The sequence below is a fragment of the Triturus cristatus genome, chromosome 7 (assembly GCF_964204655.1).
Source record: "Triturus cristatus chromosome 7, aTriCri1.1, whole genome shotgun sequence".
Taxonomy (NCBI): domain Eukaryota; kingdom Metazoa; phylum Chordata; class Amphibia; order Caudata; family Salamandridae; genus Triturus; species Triturus cristatus.
In genome coordinates this window covers 162,953,162-162,974,669 of record NC_140590.1, presented here as the reverse complement: position 1 = coordinate 162,974,669, position 21,508 = coordinate 162,953,162, and the positions used below count along the sequence as shown (strand labels likewise).

Here is a 21,508-nt window from a genome sequence, read left to right as displayed (position 1 = left end):
AGATAAATAGCTACTCATTTTAATTGCTTTGGCTTGGTTTGACAAGTAGGTGGTAACCAGTCTAGATCTGCACGTTCAATGCTCATTCTTTCTTTAAGGAAGTTGTCAATAGAGATATGGTTGACAGTATCAAATGCAGCAGATAGATCTAGAAGAACAAGTAGGCATGAGTTTCTTGAGTCAAGGAAGTGAAGCACATCATCTACAACATGTAAAAGAGATGTGTCCATGCTATAACTCTGCCTGTATCAATAGGTGCCTGAATAAGGTTACTGTGTTCCATGATCTTTAGTAAAGGAAAAGTACAAGGTGGTCTGTAGTCAGTGTAAGAAGCTGGCTCTTTATATAGTGGGCCAAAACTCGGTACACTGTGTAAAGAGTCCAGAAAACCCTTATTGGTTTACCAAGGCAAAAAAGATAACACTAAATGCTCTCTTTTGTGGTAGTGTGGGTGAGCAGTTTAGGCTTATCAGAGTGTAGTACTAAGAATTTGTTGTACTCAGAGGCAATAAATGAGACACAAACCTTAGAATAAATCCAAGACGAATTTAGAAAAATAGGTAGTATTTTATATACATTTTGATACTTCGTTATCAGGTAAGTACTTTGTAAAATATTGCTTTTCACAGGTAAGTAAACAGTTCACTCAAATGTGTCTTGACGCAGGAATGATTCCCTATGGGAGAAAAGGCATATGTTGCATCCAGGTATTTGCGTTCGGTTTCTGGGGTCTCCTTCCGAACTTAGGATCATGGCCCCCCTATAACCCTAAGTGCCACTAGCAGTCACTCTACCTGCCCTGGGGCGTCCAGGTGCAGCAGAGGTGCTGGTTGGGTTGGAAGCTTTGCGTGCTACGCTGGTGGAAAGAAGGGGGGCCACCTAGAAACAGACTGCAGAGGGAAGCTTGGGGACAAATCTGGGAGCTCCCAAAGGGGGGCTTGGGTCACAAGGGTCCTGAAAACAATGGGGCATAGCTGGTTTGTCGGTACCCTGGCTAGAGCGCTCGAGTGTAGAGTGGAAATGTCTGCTGGTTTCTGTGCATCCCTGGGGCCTTGCAGTTGTCGGTCTCACCGGGTGAGGGTGCAAAATCAGGAGAGCTGAGCCACTCTGAATGTTGGCCTCTGCTGTGCTGACGTCCCTCGATTGCTGTTCGGTCTCGGTGCGGTTAGAGTCCTGGCTAGACTTAAACAGGCTCTGGTTGCTGCATGGGGTCCTGTACCCTGGGTATTGGTCCTGTGCGGCTTGGTTGGTCCTGGTGTCCTCGCACTGGGTGGGGAGACAGATCTGACCTTCAGGAGCACAGGCACCTCTTCCTACGGGGCTGCTGCATCGGGCTGGCTGTGGAGCAGCTACGTTGTGAACCAGACTCTGCTTCTTCAATGCATGCAGACTGCAGGGGTGATTCTCCCCTACTCCAAGGGAGATTGCTGTTAATTTTTGCAAAGGGCTGGCAGTCTATGGGGGATTTTGGTAGTTGCTCAGCTGCAGGACAAGTTACTCGGTCATGATTTTCTAGACTGGTGCAGGCAGAGAGGGTTTGGCGCCAAAAAGTCCACTGCAGTCTTCAGTTCTCGTTGTCTCATGGCTCTTTTTTGTCCTCTTCTTCTGGATCCGTCAAATCTAATCTGGCATCAGGGGTGCCTCCTAACTACTCAATTTAGGGGTGTTATAGGGAGTGACAAGTAGTAGGCAATGGGCTACTTACCTTTAGGGTAACTACATCCCCTATTTGACCACTTCCTGTACGAAGTGGACTTAACCCTGACCCAGAGAGCCTAATTCCATCAAAACCAAGATGGTGTAGTTCTGAGTTTTGTGTTCACATCAGGTAGCCCACCTTACGGGTGGAACTAGCCTGATGGGAAACACGCCTCCTGATTAGCTAACTTTCCCACCTGCCCTGGTATCAAATAGGCCCAGGGCAGGGGGAAGCATTACCCCAGTCGGGGGATGCCTTGGGTCGCATAATAAAGGCGGCGGAGGCCTTTGAAGCATCCTGCCTTGATATGCTAATTACTTAGCAATCCTGCTTGGCCGGAGCAGGCATTGTTTCTGCCCTCAGAGAGCGCGGGCCTGCCCCAGGGTCAGAAACATGTCTGTGGTGGCAGGCTGTTCTACACCAGTCAGCCAGTATACTTAGTAGTTGGTAGGTTTTCAGGGGGCTCCTCTGAGATGTCCTCTAGGTGCATGCATTAATAAATCCATCACTGGAATCAGTGTGGGTTAATTAATAGGAGATGCTTGATACCAAACATCTCTAGTTTCAGTGAAGCCATCATGTAGCTGGGGTACTCGTAATTACCAGTGTTCAGCGCATGTACCTAAAATGGCTTCCCTGTTCACTTGCAATATCTGAGAATCTACTCAGACATCACAGGGGCATATCTGCACATGCAGATATGTCCACACTTGTAGGATAGTGCACCCTGCCATAGGGCTGTGAGGCTTGCTGTAGGGGTGATTTACCTTATCTGCATGCAGTGACTGCAGGCATGTCACGCAGGAGGTGTGCCATATCGTGTCTTCACTTTTCTCTGCACCAAATCACACAGCCTGCAATGGCAGTGTGCATGATTGTGTTGAGGTGTCCCTTGGGGTGGCACAGTACATGCTGCAGCCCTTATGGACCCTCTTTAGCCTCCTTGCCCTAGTTACCAGTGTTCCATTTACTAGGGACTTACAGGGGGTGATAAACGTATTGCCAATTGAGGGAACAATTGCACGGTTTTAGGGAAAGAGATCTGGCACTGGGGACCTGGATAGCAGGACCCAGTGTACTTCTGTCAAAATTGCATTGAAAATCAGGCAAAAAGTGGAGGTGACCATGTCAAAAAGGGACACCTTCCTACAGTCAGTGATAGTGGAAATGTGGAAGGTGACAGAAGTGTCACATGGCTAGGTTAGGCCCAGGAAAAAACACTGCCATTTTACAGACACACGTTTGTTAAGTTGTCTTCTTTTCGACACAATGACTTTTGACACACATTTGCTTGCGTGACAGTGCAGGATTCATTTCTTTGAAACCGCCTTGCCTACATTTCCACTTCACAAGTACACTATTAACGCCTTGAACCTTCAGTTCAAGGCCTGAACACACATTGTGTAAATGTTGTTGTTGTTCGTCCAAAAGGCGACCGGGCTATCACAAAGACAATAAACAACGTTGGTGCGGCTGAAGCCTCAACATGGAAGCACGGATGATATTATAGATACACACACATTTCCGCACTCAAAGGAGATGAGCACTCTGCTGTCATTGCGAGGTCGTCGCTGTGTCGGAATCTCAGGTCAGCGGATTCCTGTTTACCCTCTGCGAGGGGAGATGTCCAACTTGTGGCAAAGACGGGGACCTACACACCTAGCCTTCAGGTAATGGGGTCTTAGATCATCCAGTAGGGGATTCATGGCAGAACACCTGCCTTAAACAACTAGGTTAGGGAGTGTAGGGAGCTACGTTCTTGTTGCAGTACCCCACTCACTTTTTGCCTGGTATTTTTTTTAATTGTTTTTTTATTCCCTTTTATTGATTTTCTATAATACCATGTCCAACAAACTTAGTCATGTCAGTTCACAATATGCAATGAATGGCGGCGTTACACACAAAAAGAAAAAGATTGCATACACATTATGCCAGATCATCTAAACATCAGATCCCTGATTTATACAGGAGTGTCCGTGGTCCGGTCGGGTTCCGGGGCCTGAATGTCAGTATGCTCCAATAGATAAGCCATGAAGGGTGCCCAAAAGTCTGTTGGCCTCGACCTGGCAGGCAACTCCTCCTCGTAGGTCTTTAGGGTGTCTCTGCAATACACTAGGTCTGTTACCCATTTCTTAATCGTCGGACTGATCTTACTATCCCAGTACATTGACACTCTGCTCTTCACCACAAGTAATGCTATAGCCAGCAGTTTTTTCTTCGCTGCTGGAACGCCCAGAAGAAGACCCAGGATGCACACTTGTACAGAGCACTCTGTTTCACACTGAGTGACCCCTCGCAGGATATTCACTACTTGCACCCAATAGGCCCACACCTTTCCACAACTCCATGCCAGGTGAACAAAGTCTGCACACTGTAGCCCACACCTACGGCATGCAGCGTCTGCCCTCCGACCCTGTCGCCACAGCTTCTGAGGTGTGTGGTAGGCCTGATGAAGGTATTTTAGATGTATTATGCGTAAGTTGCTGTTTAGTGTCAGCATGTCTGTGAGGCCACAGCAGGCCGTCCAGTCCCCCCGAGACAGAGGTGCACTGAGTGACTGATTCTACCTCTCAAGGGCTCTAGTGGTGGGCTTGGCGCATTCTGTCTGCATTGTGTGATACAGTCGAGTCACCAAGTGCTTTCTGGTGGGTTCCGCTACTATCACTTGTAGAAGGGTTAGAGCTGGGGGCTCCGCTGGGAAACTTGGGATACAGAACTTTAATGACCGCCGTCAGTCTATGATAGTTGAATCTAAACAGTAGCGTAATACATTGTAATGCTGATGCTTCCACAAACTGCCCTTCGACATATAAGTCACCCATTGTGCTTATACCCGCTTTTCGCAACATGGCAATGTTGCCAGAGTCTTGTGTAGTTGATAACTCTGGGTGATTTGCAAGTGGCATGGCAGGGGCATACAGAGGCAGCTTATTAGCCCTGTTTCCAAGTTGTCGCAAAGCTTCAGTGGTGGCCTATGCAGGATTTATTTCAGTGCGTGGGATCTCTTTCTGTTTGTAGGGCACGATGTGGTGTAGTGGTATGGGGTGAGCGTCTCCCTCCTCCACTGCCAGGTGGGGCAGGTATGGCACTGGATGGTACTAATAACTGGCATAGTGTGTCTGTGCACATAAATAATATATTTTTAATTCCGGGGCAGCAAACCCACCTTGATTGTAGGGGAGTGACCGCGTGTCCCAGCTAATTCTCGCCTGCTTTCCTGCCCACACCATTTTGATAATGTGCGTTTGTAGTGTTCTGAAAAAATGGTTTGGTAGTGTGATTGGGATGTTGGTGAATAGGTAGAGAAATTTGGGTAGTACAACCATTTTTATAATGGCTATCCGATCCGCTAGCGATAAGGGGAGTTTGGCCCACTTGTCCACCTGTCCCTCGAGTGTGCGATTGCCCTCCCGTATTTCATTCTGATTACTATCTCGGGGTCCCTGTGAATCCAGATTCCCAGATATTTGACTGGGTCAGTCTGCCACTCTAAAGGATAGTCTAATGCACGTGTTTCAGTGCCCTCTGTAAGGGGTACAATTGTGGATTTGTTCCAGTTAATCTGGAGCCCGGAAAATCCCCCAAATCGGATGTATTCTCTCAATCGTCTCGACAGGTTGTGCTGGGGTTCTCGCACATAGAGCACCATGTCATCGCCGTAGAGAGATATGCCTATTTGGCGTTGGTGAAACCTGAGTGCCGCATCAGCATATTTTTGTCGGATTTTGCAAGCAAGCGGCTCCAGTGCTATAGTGAAGAGTAGTGTTTATAGTGGGCGGCCTTGCCGTGTGCCTCGTCTAATCCGAACCAGTTCGGGAACCTGCCCATTCACCCTAATTCTGGCCACTGGGTTCGTATAAAGAAGCTTTATCCATGTGAGGAACATAGTAGGCATACCCATCCTTTGCATTATGGCAAAGAGGTAGCCCCATTCCACCGTGTCAAAGGCTTTGGCCGCGTCTAATAGGACGGCGGCCGCCTCGAACCCTGGGTTTTAGACATGTATCAGTGCGAAAACAGTGCGGATATTGTGAGAGGTTGAGCAGTTCGGGATGATTCCCGACTGGTCCAGAAGTACGATGACCGGCATTAATGGCGTCAGCCTAGTGGCTATCACCTTGGCCAGAATTTTGGCATCGGTGTTTATAAGAGACAGCGGACGATAGGAGTCCCATCTTTCTGGTGGTTTGTCCGGCTAAAGGAGCGTAATTATGAGCACCCCCCTCAGTGTGGGGGGGGGAGAATCTGCTTCTCATGTGTGTCTGTGTACATAGCCAGGAGGTGGGGACTGAGCAGGTCTACATATTCCTTATAAAACCTGTTTGTGAGTCCGTCGGGGCCTGGCGCTTTGCCATTTGGCAGGGATCTGATCGCTTCCTGGACCTCTGGGACCGTCACTGGTTGGGTCAGGTATTCCCTATGGCCATCAGACAGCCACGCCAAAGCTATGTCCTACAGGTATTCCGTCAGTGCTTCCGTGTCTGTGGGTCCCGTCGATGTGTACATGTGATTGTAGGCTGTAGCAAAGGTGGAGGACATACCAGCATTATCATAGTGCGTTTTTCCGCTGTCATCAGTGATTTGTATCACTGTATGTGATGCACTACATTTTTGTATTTTCTGAGCCAGAGTATGTCCTGACCTGCCCCCCTCACCATAGGCCCTAGCCGTCTGCCTCGTCGATATGTATTTTAGCTCATCCTCTGCAAATTTGTTGTAGAGAGTGAGTTGTTCCTTGATGCGCCCAAGGACATCTGTGCATTGTGTGTTTTCATATTCAGTCTCTTAACAGTTTGATGGTCGCCTCTATATTCCGTAGTTTGGAGCGGATATCCTTTAATATCCCTGCGATGCATGTCCCTCGGATGGTGGCTTTGAATGCCTCCCACACCACCCCTGGGTCCTCCACCGACCACACATTCAGCTGGAAGTATTCCTCTATCGCCCCCGTATGGTATCACTGTAAACAGGGTCTAGTAAGGACTTAGAGTTGAAGCGTCATATGAATTTTGGTGGTGCGTATGTGAGTATGTCCACTATTAGTAACATAGGTTTGTGGTTGGAAAGTGTCCGGGGGAGTTGCTGGATGTCTTTCACTCAACCATGAAAACGGGAGGTGACCAGCCAGTAATCCAATCTGGACCAACTGGCGTGTACAGTAGAAGTATACATGCCCTCTCTGGTGTCTAAATGTCGGAGTCTCCATGCATCAACCAGGTCAAGCTCGTCCATGCATGCCCAGATCTCCCTAGTGGCTTGTTTGTGATGTTCTGTCGCGTTCCTTGACCTGTCCTGTTCTGCTTCGAGTGTGAGGTTGAGGTCGCCCCCCCATATTAGTTCAGTGTAGGGCAGGTCCCTTAGCCGGTTGCGTATTTCCGTGTAGAAATCGGGGTCGTCTATGTTTGGCCCGTATGTATTGATCAGGTCCACGCATTTGCCACGGAGTGTGCCCGTTAAAATCACCCATTGACCTTGGTCGTCTTGTAGTACTTGATCTCGGTGGAATTGTACTCCTTTTTTTAACCAGGATGATAACCCCCGTGAGTATGTTGAATAGGAGGAGGCCGTTGCCAGTTCTGCCCAGTGCCTTGTCAGTATGGGTGGTGAGGTGCGTTTCCTGTAACATTGCTATCTCTATGTGATGTCTGTTAAGGTAAGCCATCACCTGGCGTACTTTCCTAGGATTGTTTAACCCCCAGACATTCTATGTTAAGCATCTTTAGTGATCTGTTACCAGCCTGTTCTGGCATCTCAAAGTGTGAAGTATAGGTGTGGATGGTATTAAAACAGCCGCTTCCGCAATACAGTTCCAACATGACTTGGTTACGTAAAAGGAATAACATAAACTTACAAAACTAGCAGTCCCCCCCCCCCCCCCCCATCCCCTCCCGCATCCCAACCATGCCAGAGAATATCCCCCAATACTTGAGAAATATGAACTTCCCGATCAGTGTCTAATACACTCTCGGTGGATCTCACAACTGTGTGTACAACAGTTTGGGGCTTACCCATCGAGGGGGTGCGCCTGAGTTCCATCGTGCTCCCCTGTTGGTGTTGGGGAGGGCCGTGAGGTCTGCAGTCAGTATTGCGCCAGTTCTGTTTTGTACCTGGGTAGGGAACATATCTGCCGTGTAGAGGAGTGGTTGTTGCAGTTCCATGGCAGCGGAAGAACTTCATGTTCTGCAACCCTGTGCTGTGATCTAGCAGTGGACCGCTTCAGTCGTCATCTTCGAATTGTTGACTCTGTCGGTCGTGTCTCCGCAGTGACTTGGCATAAGTCATGGCTGCTTTCGGATTGGTGAAGATCTTGTCTTTGCCATTATGCATTATTTTGAGACGGGCCGGGTAGAGCATGGCATATGTTATGTTGGCATTCTGCAAGCAGGTCTTTACTTGGCTATACTCCCGCCTGGCCGTCTGCACCGCCACTGTGAAATCAGGGAAGAATTGTAGTACATTTCCTTGATGATTGATGGTACCCTTTTCTCTTGTCAGCCTGAGAATCACTTTGCGGTCTCTATAATTTAGGAGCCTGGCCACAATCGTCTTGGTGGCGATCCTGGCGGTGGTCGTGGCGCAAGTGTTCAGTGCGCTCTCTCAACTATGAGCATGCTAGACAGTTCTGCCGCCCCAAATATTTCCGTCAGGAGATTTTCAACGTATTGTTCCATGCGCCCAGTGTTTGTTGATTCCGGCACTCCTGTAATGCGAACATTGTTCCATCTGGAGCGCGCCTCGAGCTCCTCGTTCTTGGCCTGGATGACAGCCATCACTTGCTCCATGTTGAGGCTTTTAGTCTGTAGCTCGTGCACCGTGTCTTCCGTCGTGGATACTCGGGCCTCCAAGTCAGTAATCCGATTCACCTGTTGGTCCAGTTTGGTGGATATATGATTTATGCGGAGATTGATGTGGTCTATCTTCCCATCTATGGTAGCCAGGCTTCGCTGTACTGCCGCCAACGTGGCTGCAAGCGCGTCCAGACTTGTGCCTTGGTCGTCCATGTTGGACGCAGCCTCACTAGTGGCGCGAGTGACCTTTTTGGTTTTGAATGACAGTTTCGGTTGTGCCTTGTCCGTTTTCCCCATCAGGACTTGTTGCTGCTATCCACTGTGAATGAGGCGGGGTCCTTAGGGGACAAGTATGTGACCTGAGGACTGAGCTTACGTGTGATTAGACCAACCACTCCGTGTCACAGGTCTGTACACCACATGGGCCTGTGTCGCATTGCTCCTTCGCCGTTGTAGTCCTACAAGTGTTGTGGCCTGCCTGTATTCTCCCTCCCTCGCTGCTATTTGCCAATTCACTGGCCAATGACGTGGGATTGCCGACCCTTCCAGTGCCAGGGAGGGCTTCATTTGCAGGGTCGGTCTCTGCGACCTAGTGGGCCCGCTGTGGTTGCGTCTTTGCCAAATGGGCCGTCGGAGCGCTCCTTCCGCACTTCAGTCAATGTGCCTCAGCTGTCATGCATCAGAAAAATTCCACACTCTATTCAAGTCCGACGGCCGCTGCGCGGTGCTGTTACGGAATACCCTTCTGCCACAGCTGCTCCCGCACCTTCCACTGTAGTAGGCCCCACACGTGATGCGGAGTTTGGGCCTTGGCGCGAACGTGTCAGCCCAGGCTAGGTTGCAGTCACCATCCCTCGGGAGAGAGTCTGAGTAGACACTCCCCACAGAGACCGAGCTATCAACCGTTCCTCCACCGACCGCCTCAGCGCCCCCCGAGCGTCTGGGCCGCAAGCGTTGATCTATTTCCACAGCGCAGTCTAAGGCTCGCTTGTCAGCCGAGCAGCGCCGCAGAATCCGGGCGGCACGGCCCGCCACTCACCGGTGTGGTCTCCGACGGGATGCCGGGGCCTCGATTGCGGCGTCCACTGCGTATGCCTCTCACCGATCTATCGCAGCCCGGGGTAGCGCGTCGGCTGTCAGGGCCACGCCGATCACTGCAGGTAGAGACTGCGCTGATATTTCGCTTTGGTCTTGACCGTTACGAGGCAGCCGCCATTTGCCCAATCGCCTCCAGGCCGATCCACTGTAGTGCCTCTCTGTACCAACTCCGGTGAGTCTTTCCGGTGTCCTCCGATGCCCTCAATGCTTATGAGGATATGCCACTCAGTGTGTTACTAAATCTCTGGCCTTAAATCAGGATTTTGATACTTTATTGGCTCACGGCCGGCCGAGCTGCACTAAGTTGCCGCTATCTTGCCGTGGGCTCTCTAGCGCCCCCACTTTTTGCCTGGTATTTGGTGCAACTTTAACTGAAGAGTACTAAGTTCCTGCTGACCAGGTCCCCAGTACAGTGTTCTTTCACCAAACTGTACAATTGTTTCCTCCAATTGTCAAAACCTTTAGCACCCTCTGTAGGTCTCTAGTAAATGGTATCCCTGGTACCTAAAGCCTGAGGTACTAAAGAGGGTCCCTAAGGGCAGCAGCACGAATTGTCACCACAAGGGACCCCTCACAAAGCACATGCAAGACTGCCATTGCAGGCTGCTTGTCTTGGATCAGACAAAAGTGAAAACTCAACATGTCACACATCCCTGTGTAACTAAATATTTGTGTGTGTGGGCATTCCGTTGTTTTAAAATAAAGTTCTCTTCGTATAAGTCCAATTATCAACTAGGTTAGAACTTTCTGCGTGCTACACAGTATTTGGGAGCTGCCAGTCCCCCATTGCGAATATTCAAGAAGTGTGTCATGTAAGCATATACCTGAGTAACAGTGTGCACAGCTGTGTGTGTTTAACATTTGCAAATTTCTCCCAAAATTGTTTTCTATATCAAATGACTGTGGATTTATATTTCGTTCAAAATTGTTTCATCACATACATAGTTGTGACTCGTGTTCACATTATTGCTCATAATAAATCGACTTGGTACATACAGAAAGCAAACATCAATGCAAATAATATTAATGATGAAGATTCTTCTTAACATGACTCCCATCTGATTCTTGCTGTGCCTTATGCATTTCGGGACACATAGTCACTTCCTCAGGGGCCTCTAAAAACATTATAAATGAAACCAACATCATCAGTTTGAGAATACTGACCTCCAAAAACATTCAACATTATAGTGAGCTAATTATGGAAAAAGTACAATACGATTGATGGAAGTTGCCACTTAGTTCGGATGCTACTTTAGCAACTTTGTAAATGCATGGTGAAGAGCTGTGAATTTTTCTACAATTGGCTCACTATGATGTTGAAAGTTTTTGGCACTCGGGCCAATCCTGACGCTGCTCTCATCGATGAGAGCAGCATTAGGATTGGCCACAGTGGAGTCTGGGGGCCTGTGCCTGCAAGGAGAGGAGTAGAAGAGCGTGGTGCGGCCAGCTGCAGGTACGTTTTTTCACCTCTTGGTGCTTTCTCTACACTCTTTGAATGTTAAGAGAAAGAGAGCTCTACTCATTTAGCTTAACAGATCACAATCTTCCAGGAAAACAGATCACCTGTATGCAACTTTAAGTCAAGTAGGAATAGGGAGGAAAGCAACCAGCTAAGCAGATGGATGAAAGCTACTATTCTTCAGGCTGATCAAGGATCCTCTATGAGTGGCTCAGTTCCGGGAGAGCCACGAAAGGCATGGCTACCTCTTGAGCTGAGTTCCAGGAGGTCTCTCTGTTCTAGGAATTTATAGGGCCACTAACTTTACCTAGGATTCTACCTTTGTCAATTTTGTCCTTCATTTCTGTTATCACGTTAGTGTGCATTAAACATTATTGGGTGTGCATGCTTGTGATAAAGTGTTATTTTTCTTGATCAAAGGCATATGATTTGGTATACCTCAAAGTGTAATGACTGCGATGAAGACGAGGGACGTAGAGATAATGCCCAATTACTTACCAGTAATCTTCAATACTCTTTAGTCCTACTTGTGCTCGTCATAGTGATTACAATATCACCAAGCCTTCCTCTTTGCTTTTGATTAGGCTTCGATATTTCAGGAGGATTCTGGGTAGGCTCCCCTTTTATGGCATAGAGAAAGTGGGTAGGGCTAGCTAATAATTCTCTTGTGTTTTTTCTGTCTGGGAGGTGAGGTCATCTCGAAGTGTATTGACTGGGACAGGGACAGGTAGCACTAAAAGTAATCGGAGCATTCTGGACAAATCACTCAATTTGCCTGTGTCTAAAAACAAATGTGTAAAGTAAATAGGTAAAGTGCTCCAATGCCTGTGCAGCAAGTTTGCACTACACAAAACTGACAAAAAACAAGAAAAAAACGATGTAATGAAGTTTAAAAAAAAAAGTACTTTTGAAAGTGCCCACACATATTTAATGAACAATACAGAGCAATCGCGATTCAGAAGGCAAATCATAAGTCAAACTAAGCAGACCGACTCTGAGACAGTAAAGATCTTGTTGAAGGAAAACTTTGACATTGAGGGTAAGGATCCATAACCGGATTTAGAGACAATTGGGAGGCCCCATACTACCTGAGTACCTTCAAAGTGGTGACCCATTGACATAAATACATTACAAGACATCTCACGGTGTGAGGAAACGTGGCGTATTACATAGTGTGGTTGTGCGACCTCATTGTGTAATACATTTACCTACCAACCAACCCTTTAAGGACCAGTGATTTTCATCTGTTAAACCGTCTTGCTAAATCCTGGGTAGCTGTGGATTTGAGCAGCAAGGCTTACAATCAGGAAGCAGTGTAAAGCCTCTAAACAGCAGCAAAACAATTGAAGAAATCAGCGAGACACCCAAGAAATCGGGCACCAATTTAAACAGCTGTTGTGGTTGTGGTTGTGCTGTGAGCAGGAGGTCAGCCAACTGACCTTTGAAGTCTCTTTGCTTTGACTGAGCTGCGGAGACGACATTTCCACCAAAAGGACACAGCAGACATAGTCCTTCTTTGCTATCCACTAGGTTCAGCAGGTGCAGTCCACACCGGTGCAGTCTTTCTTTGCCAGTTCCTCGGTGCAGCAGGGCAGTCCTTCTTCGGTCCTTCTTCTAGTCCAGTTGAGATATGAGTTCTGGGTACCAGGGGTGCCCTATTAATGCTCAGACAATGCCCTCAAGACTACCGGTTTCCCTATGGGCTACATTGTTCCCGCCCTCCTGATGACCACTTCTTGGGAAGTTTAGCATATGTGTAGTCCAGGATGCACCATTTTGCCCTCTTCCAAAATGGCAGAACTATTATCTCGGCATGCAGTGCTTCCTCACCCAACCCAGATATGTGGCTTCCAAGGGGCCTACACGCCCCTGAGAAACTGGTTTGGCAACTGGTATCCCCTTTCGGTGCCTAGTGCCAGCCTGTCCACATTGACTTCCTACATTCTCCATCGGATGCGGCCACGGAACTCTATCCTCTCTAATGCACGAGATGGATTCCCTACTGTGGGCAGTGTTCATCCCCGGATATTAAATCCCGCCGCCTATTAATTCCCCTCGAGCCCAAAACGCAACACCTGGGACCTACCTGAACATCCCTCCTTGCCCCTGACGCTGTTCTTTCAATCCTTAATACTCGAGGCATTTATGTACGGGCAATTTTATTTAGTTAGTCCTGATGATGATCCGATATCCTCCTGATAAGGATCGAAACGCCGTCGACACAGTTGTCTACCTTACACACTCTATTTATTGTATATAAATTACTGTGAAGGTGACCTTGTATACATCAGATGTTTCACTATCTCAAGTATTTACTGATTGAAACACCCATGTAAATTGCCTAAGTAGTTTTCGCACTTTGTTCTCCTCGCGATATGTAAGTTGTAGGATACAGGCTTGTATCCCACTGAGATTTAACTTACATTCTTTTGATTATTGTTACTGAATACTATATATTAAAGGTGCCTTTGTCCGGCTGGACACTGGCTGTAATATAGAACCGATTGAGGCTATATTCATTGTATTACTAACCCTTTTTTGCTTTCAGGGACCACTGTTTCCTGTAACACCTAGACAATGGAGCAGCCCTTTTCCCAAGTGTTACTTATTTGCCCTTCAAAAGAAGCTTCTCCTTTGAAGCTCGCCTTTTGGGCCAACATCCGTGTGGCTTCCTGCAGAAGTGAAGTAACACCTCTCTCCAGTGCAGGCTTTAGCATGATTCCCCAGGAGGGCAGAAAGCTGTTCGGGGACAGGCCCCTTGTGCAACCGGGCACAGGAGACTAAAGTCAACACATGGTAACTTTGTAAACGTTGCACACTGTAACCTGTTACATTGATTTTGACTTGAGAATCAAATCGGGCTTAATGTAACGAGCTGTTTGACACCTTGGAGTATCAACTTTGGTCGCAACGTTCAGAAGATAGCAGAGCTGAGGGATAACCCTGTACTCGCTAATGGGGCGACCAAGTCTTTCCACGGCTTTTACTGTCAAAGCGTATAAAATACGTGTGTCAGGTTCCCCACAAGTTACCTGTTACAAGTGGGGAAATCTCGCAGAGACGGCAGGAGCTAACGCCCCTACTCCCACCCTATCCCACTCTGGATGTGCTACAAACTAGGACAAGGATGGGAGCCGGGATGGTAGCCAATAAGGTAGACACGGGTCAAGTGGAATGGTGAATTTCCCTCTGTGTGGGTGGACAGGGAACCCCCAACTGTATAGGAAGACAAGCAAATGGTTACTACCGCATAGCAGACCGGTTTCATTCAACCCATGCACTCATGTGGAACGACACTCACCTCCGTGGCTCCTCCAGAAGGTTCGCTACCAGACCGCTCATGCTGGGTCAGTAAGCGCTCCTGCGCTATAGGTCAAAAGAATAGAGACTCCTCCGTCTTGCAATACTTGCTGCGGTTGAGGAATAGAAGCACGCCCGTGCTGGTAAAAAGTGATACAGAACGGCACCGATCCACACCACGATACAACCAAGAGTTCCTGATCGTTGATGATGCAACCGGACAGGAGTGTCGTACACCCTAGGGGCGCTTGCGCCGTGGGTTGGCAGCCCTGGGTGTGTTGTCTGTAGATGCTTCAGCACGGTAAGTAGGGTTGGGTGCGCTCCAGCGCAGTGAGCACGTTGAATGCGCTTCAGGCGCAGTGATCAAGTTTTGAATGCGCTTCAGCGTAACAGCAGTGTTCCAACAAACGCTTTAGGGCGGTGAGCAAGGCAAACGCGCTTCGGCGCGACAACAGAGTTTCCAATGCGCTTTTAGCGCGGTGAACAAGGCAAACGCGCTTCGGCGCGACAACAGAGTTTCCAATGCACTTGTAGCGCGGTGAGCAAAGTTAAATGCGCTTCAGCGTACCGGCAGTGTTCCCAGTGCGCTTGAGCGCGGTGAGCCAAGGCAACTGCGCTTCAGCGCGGCAACGGAGTTCCAATTGCGCCTCAGCGCTGCGGAACCAGCGTGGTACTCGCCGTGAAGACAGCAAACGGCACAGGTAATCCTCCGGGGTTCCGGACACAGCAGGAAATAGGATCGCAGAGGCGTCGGGGGCAGGTTCAATAATCCGAAGCGCTGGCCGGGGGAAAAGCCGCTGCTGATAAGCGGATTCCCCCGGAAGTGCTGGTGACGCTCTGGTGCATTCGGGAACGACTAGACCGCTACGGACCAAGCCGGAAGTGAGGATGTCGTCCCGCATGCACTCATACGTAGCTGGCAAGCAGAGGGAACTGCAGGCAAGAGAGCCGTGAAACCTGACAGCACCCCCCACCAAGAAACGACCCCCTCCTGGCACAACAGACTCACACAGGGGCCGCAGGGCGAGGACTAAGCGGATTCCGGACATGGAAGGCGCGGACCAACCGGGGCGCATGTCGAACATGCGACAAGGGTTCCCAGGATCTCTCTTCCGGGCCATAACCCTTCCAGTCCACTAGGTAAAATAGCCGTCCCCTGGTACGGCGGGACCCCAGAATCGCCCTGACCTCATATTCAAGGTGGTCATCCCTCAGAACTGGGGCTGGAGGGGAGGATCCACCGCATTCAGGGTGGACAGGGCGGAGAAGGGACACATGGAAGACGAGGTGCATCTTCATCTGAGGAGGCAGCAAGAGTCTCATGGCCACACGGTTGATCACCTTCTCAATCACATACGGACCAACGAAACGGGGCAACAGTTTCATGGACCCGTGTACATTGAGATGGCGGATGGAGAGCCATACCCTATCGCCCTTTTTGTAGGCGGGCTCTGGTTGTCTGCCGACATCTGCGTGCTGCTTGTAGTACTCTTTGGCCTTGGATAATTCAAATCGGGCCAGTTGCCAGAGGGTGCAGAGTTTGGCGTGGTACGCCTGAACCGTGGGTAAGGGACTGGCTTGTGGTGCTTCCCATGGCATGTTTTTTGGGTGTATACCCTGTAGGCAAAAGAAAGGTGACATGCCGATGGCGGAATGCTTGTTGTTGTTGTAGGCAAATTCAACTAGCCAGAGCACTTCTCCCCATTCTTTATCGGTAGCCAGAAGCAAACAACGTAGGTATTGTTCCATGGTGTGGTTGGTCCTCTCGGCTTGGCAGTCAGTCTGCGGGTGATATGCAGACGACAAACGGACATCCACATTCATGGCCGCGCATACCTCTTTCCAAAAGCGAGACACGAACTGCGCACCCCGGTCTGTTATCACCACTGACGGTATGCCATGTAACCGAACCACGTTCTGTAGAAAAACAATCGCCAGTTCGGCTGCCGAAGATAACTTCTTCAGGGGGACGAAATGGGCCATTTTTGTGAGGTGATCCACTATGGTAAGAATGGTCGTATATCCTAAGGCGGTAGCCGGTAGTTCCACTACGAAGTCCATGGAGATGGTATGCCAGGGGTGAGGCGGAACAGGGATGGGATGTAGTAGACCTACTACCGGTCCGGTCGTGTTCTTGCCCTGGGCACACAAGGCACAGCACGCGATATGATTTTTAGTATCCTCTTCCAACGTTGGCCACCAAAAATGTCTCTGTAGAAGGTCCACGGTTTTATGGTAGTCCGGGTGATTGGATAGAGGATGATCGTGACACATGGCAGGGCCTGTTGTTGGTGTTTTGCCAGGGGAAGAACATACTTATCCTCCTTGTACCAGAACCTGTTCTGTGATGTAACATCTTCGTACTTAGTTGTTGCGATGGAAGAATCCATTCGTGCAAGATCATCATGAAGGAGTGAGAGAAATGCGGGAGACCATATGACACCCTGAAAACAATGTTCAGGAAAAACAGGCAAGGGCTCAGAAGCACCAACAGAGTCATTGGAATCGTCCAGGCGGGACAGTGCATCGGCCTTGGCGTTTTCTTTCCCTGGCCGGTATGTAATATGAAAGTCGTATTCATTAAAAAACAATGTCCATCGTAACTGTCTGGATGTTAGTGCACGAGCTGAGCGAAGGAACTGTAGATTACGGTGATCCGAGTAAATCGTTACCGGATGTTTGGCGTCCTTCAGAAAGTGGCGCCACTCCTCAAATGCCTTCTTGATGGCCAACAACTCTCAGTCAGAGATGGTGTTGTTGCGTTCTGCTGGTGTGAGCTTTTTGGAATAGAATGCCACCGGGTGCAGCAATCCTGACCTAATGTCCCTTTGCGACAACACACCTCCCAGTGCCTCTTGAGATGCGTCGGCTTCAACGATAAACGGTTGGTCAGGGTCGGGATGTCTCAGGATGGGCGCCGTGGTGAATCTTTGTTTCAATTCATGGAATGCGTGCTCGGCTGTGTCATTCCAGCAGAAGGGAACCCCTTTTTCGGAGCAAGCGAGTGATGGGCGTGACAATCATGGAGAAGCCGTTGACAAAGCGGCGATAATAATTGGCGAAACCCAAAAACCTCTGTATGTGTTTCGTTGACGTGGGGGATGGCCACTGTAAGACGGCTTCCACCTTCTTGTGGTCCATTTGGATACCAGCCGGAGTAATGATGTGTCCTAGGAATTCCACGGCCGTCGTATGAAATATACTTTTCTCTAATTTGACGTATAACCCATATTTTTCCAGTTGCCGGAGAATTGTGCGTACGTGTTGTACGTGCTCTGTCAGGGTTCGTGAATAGATCAATATATCATCGATATATGCAATGCAGAAAATATCGAGATACTCCCTCAAGGCTTCATCGACGAAGTATTGGAACGCCGCGGGGGCATTACAGAGTCCGAAAGGCATGACCTGGTACTCATAGAGACCGTATTTGGTCCGGAACGCTGTTTTCCATTCGTCACCCTTCCGGACTCTGACTAGATGGTAGGCCCCCCCTTAGATCCAGTTTGGTAAAAATAGATGCGTTCTTCACCTGATCCAGAAGATTGGAAATCAGTGGTAGAGGGTACCTGTTTTTTATGGTGATGGCGTTCATCGCCCTGAAGTCGATGCATGTCCTGAGATCCCCTTCTTTCTTCGCTACAAAAAAAAGGGGGGAAGACACAGGAGACCTGGAGTGGCGAATGAACCCATTCCTGAGATATTCGTCCAAATAGAAGCGGAGTTGCTCGTTTTCTTTTTCTGTGAGTGAATATATCCTGCTGCATGGCAGCGTGGAGCCCGGGACCAAATCGATCCTACAATCAAATGGGCGGTGGGGAGGAAGGGTGTTGGCGCCCTTCTTGTCGAACACAGTTGCTAGGTCCTGGTACTCTTCAGGCACCTTGTCCATCATGGTTCCAAATACTCCGGTTACGGTTAGATTATGGCCCTGTATGGTCTGCGTACCCGGTGAGCCGGTGGGTGTGTAACAGGAAGCGTTACAATAGGACGAATCCAAGATCAGGGTTCTGGATACCCAGTCTATACACGGGTTATGACGTACCAGCCATGGTAGGCCCAATATGACCTTGAACTGGGGTGCGTCGATCACATCAAAGATGATGGTCTCCGTATGGGTGTTCACAAATGACATACATAGGTTTTCAGTTTGGTATCGTATAGGACCCGAGGTGAGGTCAGTCCCATCCACTGCCTTCACGGGTTCAGGTCTGGTTTTCGGTGTCATGGGGATTCCCAACTTCTTCGTAAACTGGGTATCAATGAAGTTGCCGGTGGCCCCTGAATCCAAAAGGGCGGTTACCTGCCAGGTTTGCCCTGTCCTGGCTCGTAGGACTACATCCAGACCTATATGGCGGTTGCCACCGAAAGAGGCAGGGGTCGTCAACTTGCAGGATGAGGAACCCAGTAGACGTACCCCGTTACCTACTGGGTTTCCCCGTTTCCCGCCTTGTTTGGCTTAGATACAGGCAGTGCAAACGGTCTTCTCCCTCTTGTCCGGGGTGGCTTTACTGGACATTCTCTCACGAAGTGTCCGCTTTTTCCGCAATACAGACACTGATTCAGTCTCCTTCTTGTTTCTCGCTCCTCATTGGTAAGAGGACCACGAATGCTGCCTATTTGCATAGGTTCGGGCGCTTCACCGGACGGTTTTGGCTCATCCTTGGTCTTCTCTTTAAAAGACAGGAATCGAGGGTCGCTTCCTTTGGTCCTCTCGTTTCTACGTTCTTGTAGCCGGTAGTTAACCTTCACTACCAGGTCTATGAAAGGTCCTATTTCTTCTGGTGGATCGGGTATTTGAGAGATTAAGTCCTTTATGTCGTCACGCAGGCCTCTGTAGAATACGGACACCTTTTTGCTCTCGGGCCAGCATGCTTCGATGACCAGCCAGCTGAATGTTGTGACGTAATGGAGCAGGTCCGTGTTGCCTTGTTTCAGATTTAGCAGTTCATTGTCTGCGGCTTGGACAAACGTGTGACGGGCAAACATGCGTCTCAGGGATTCCTTGAATACAGCCAGGTTGTACGGCATGGGATCATCGTTGTCCACTAGTGGAATGGACCATTGTGCAGCATCGCCTCCCATATATGAGAGAATGAATGTGACTTTGGAAGCGTCTTCAGGGAAGGCCATTGCTCTTGCCATGAAGTGCAGATGGCATTGATGCAGAAAGACACTGTACTTGGTACTGTCCCCATAGAAGCGTTCAGGTGGGGCTAATTGAATGGGATGGGGTGTTATGACCTGTATAGTACTATTGGGTTGGGCCTGAGAGGAGGTGCCCTCATAGGTAAAAACGGGAGGTCGTAACAGCCCTTCTGGTCTTACCCTAGGAGAAGGGACAGTACCCCAGGGATTTGTTCCCCCTGCTGCCACTTGGCCTTGTAAGGCTGTCATATCGTGCCGTAGGCTAAGGTTTTCGGCCTGAATGTTTGCAAGCATAGCTGCTATGTCTTGCAAAGTAATCTCAGTGTCGCTCATGCCGTCTGGGCGAGATGAAATATCTTGGGCATCGGATTCTGTCAGGTTCCCCACAAGTTACCTGTTACAAGTGGAGAAATCTCGCAGAGACGGCAGGAGCTAACGCCCCTACTCCCACCCTATCCCACTCTGGATGTGCTACAAACTAGGACAAGGATGGGAGCCGAGATGGTAGCCAATAAGGTAGACACGGGTCGCGTGGAATGGTGAATTTCCCTCTGTGTGGGTGGACAGGGAACACCCAACTGTATAGGAAGACAAGCAAATGGTTACTACCGCATAGCAGACCGGTTTCATTCAACCCATGCACTCATGTGGAACGACACTCACCTCCGTGGCTCCTCCAGAAGGTTCGCTACCAGACCGCTCATGCTGGGTCAGTAAGCGCTCCTGCGCTATAGGTCAAAAGAATAGAGACTCCTCCGTCTTGCAATACTTGCTGCGGTTGAGGAATAGAAGCACGCCCGTGCTGGTAAAAAGTGATACAGAACGGCACCGATCCACACCACGATACAACCAAGAGTTCCTGATCGTTGATGATGCAACCGGACAGGAGTGTCGTACACCCTAGGGGCGCTTGCGCCGTGGGTTGGCAGCCCTGGGTGTGTTGTCTGTAGGTGCTTCAGCACGGTAAGTAGGGTTGGGTGCGCTCCAGCGCAGTGAGCACGTTGAATGCGCTTCAGGCGCAGTGATCAAGATTTGAATGCGCTTCAGCGTAACAGCAGTGTTCCAACAAACGCGTTAGCGCGGTGAGCAAGGCAAACGCGCTTCGGCGTGACAGCAGAGTTTCCAATGTGCTTTTAGCGCGGTGAACAAGGCAAACGCGCTTCGGCGCGATAACAGAGTTTCCAATGCGCTTTTAGAGCGATGAGCAAGGCAAACGCGCTTCGGCGCGACAACAGAGTTTCCAATGCGCTTGTAGCGCGGTGAGCAAAGTTAAATGCGCTTCAGCGTACCGGCAGTGTTCCCAGTGCGCTTGAGCGCGGTGAGCCAAGGCAACTGCGCTTCAGCGCGGCAACGGAGTTCCAATTGCGCCTCAGCGCTGCGGGACCAGCGTGGTACTCGCCGTGAAGACAGCGAACGGCACCGGTAATCCTCCGGGGTTCTGGACACAGCAGGAAACAGGATCGCAGAGGCGTCGGGGGCAGGTTCAATAATCCGAAGAGCTGGCCAGGGGAAAAGCCGCTGCTGATAAGCGGATTCCCCGGAAGCGCTGGTGACGCTCTGGTGCATTCGGGAACGACTAGACCGCTACGGACCAAGCCGGAAGTGAGGATGTCGTCCCGCATGCACTCATACGTAGCTGGCAAGCAGAGGGAACTGCAGGCAAGAGAGCCGTGAAACCTGACAACGTGTTCTGCCCATGGAATATGCTGCACCCTGCCCTCAGGCTCGCTAGGCCTGCCATAGGGATGACTTACTCATATTGCAAAGGGAGGTCTGGCTTTGTGATTGCTTTGCATGGCAAAATCGGGCAAGCATTTTAAAACTGCACTCCCAGTCTGCAGTGGCAGACTGGGAGACTCGTTGTACCTAGGTCACACCCAGGGTGGCACAACCATTGCTGCAATCCCTGGGGTGACTCTTTAACTTACATGCCTTGGGTACCATATACTAAGGACTTACAGATAAGTTACCCTATGCCAATTGGGTATAGCCAATGTGACATACATATTTTTAGGG

The 21,508-nt window shown here is 49.6% G+C and overlaps 1 protein-coding gene across 1 annotated transcript in view; it reads left to right on the top strand.

Annotated features, from left to right (window-relative positions):
- LIN37 (lin-37 DREAM MuvB core complex component) overlaps nucleotides 1-21,508 on the top strand; it is a 213,993-nt gene that overhangs the window by 40,431 nt on the left and 152,054 nt on the right. The window lies entirely within an intron of this gene.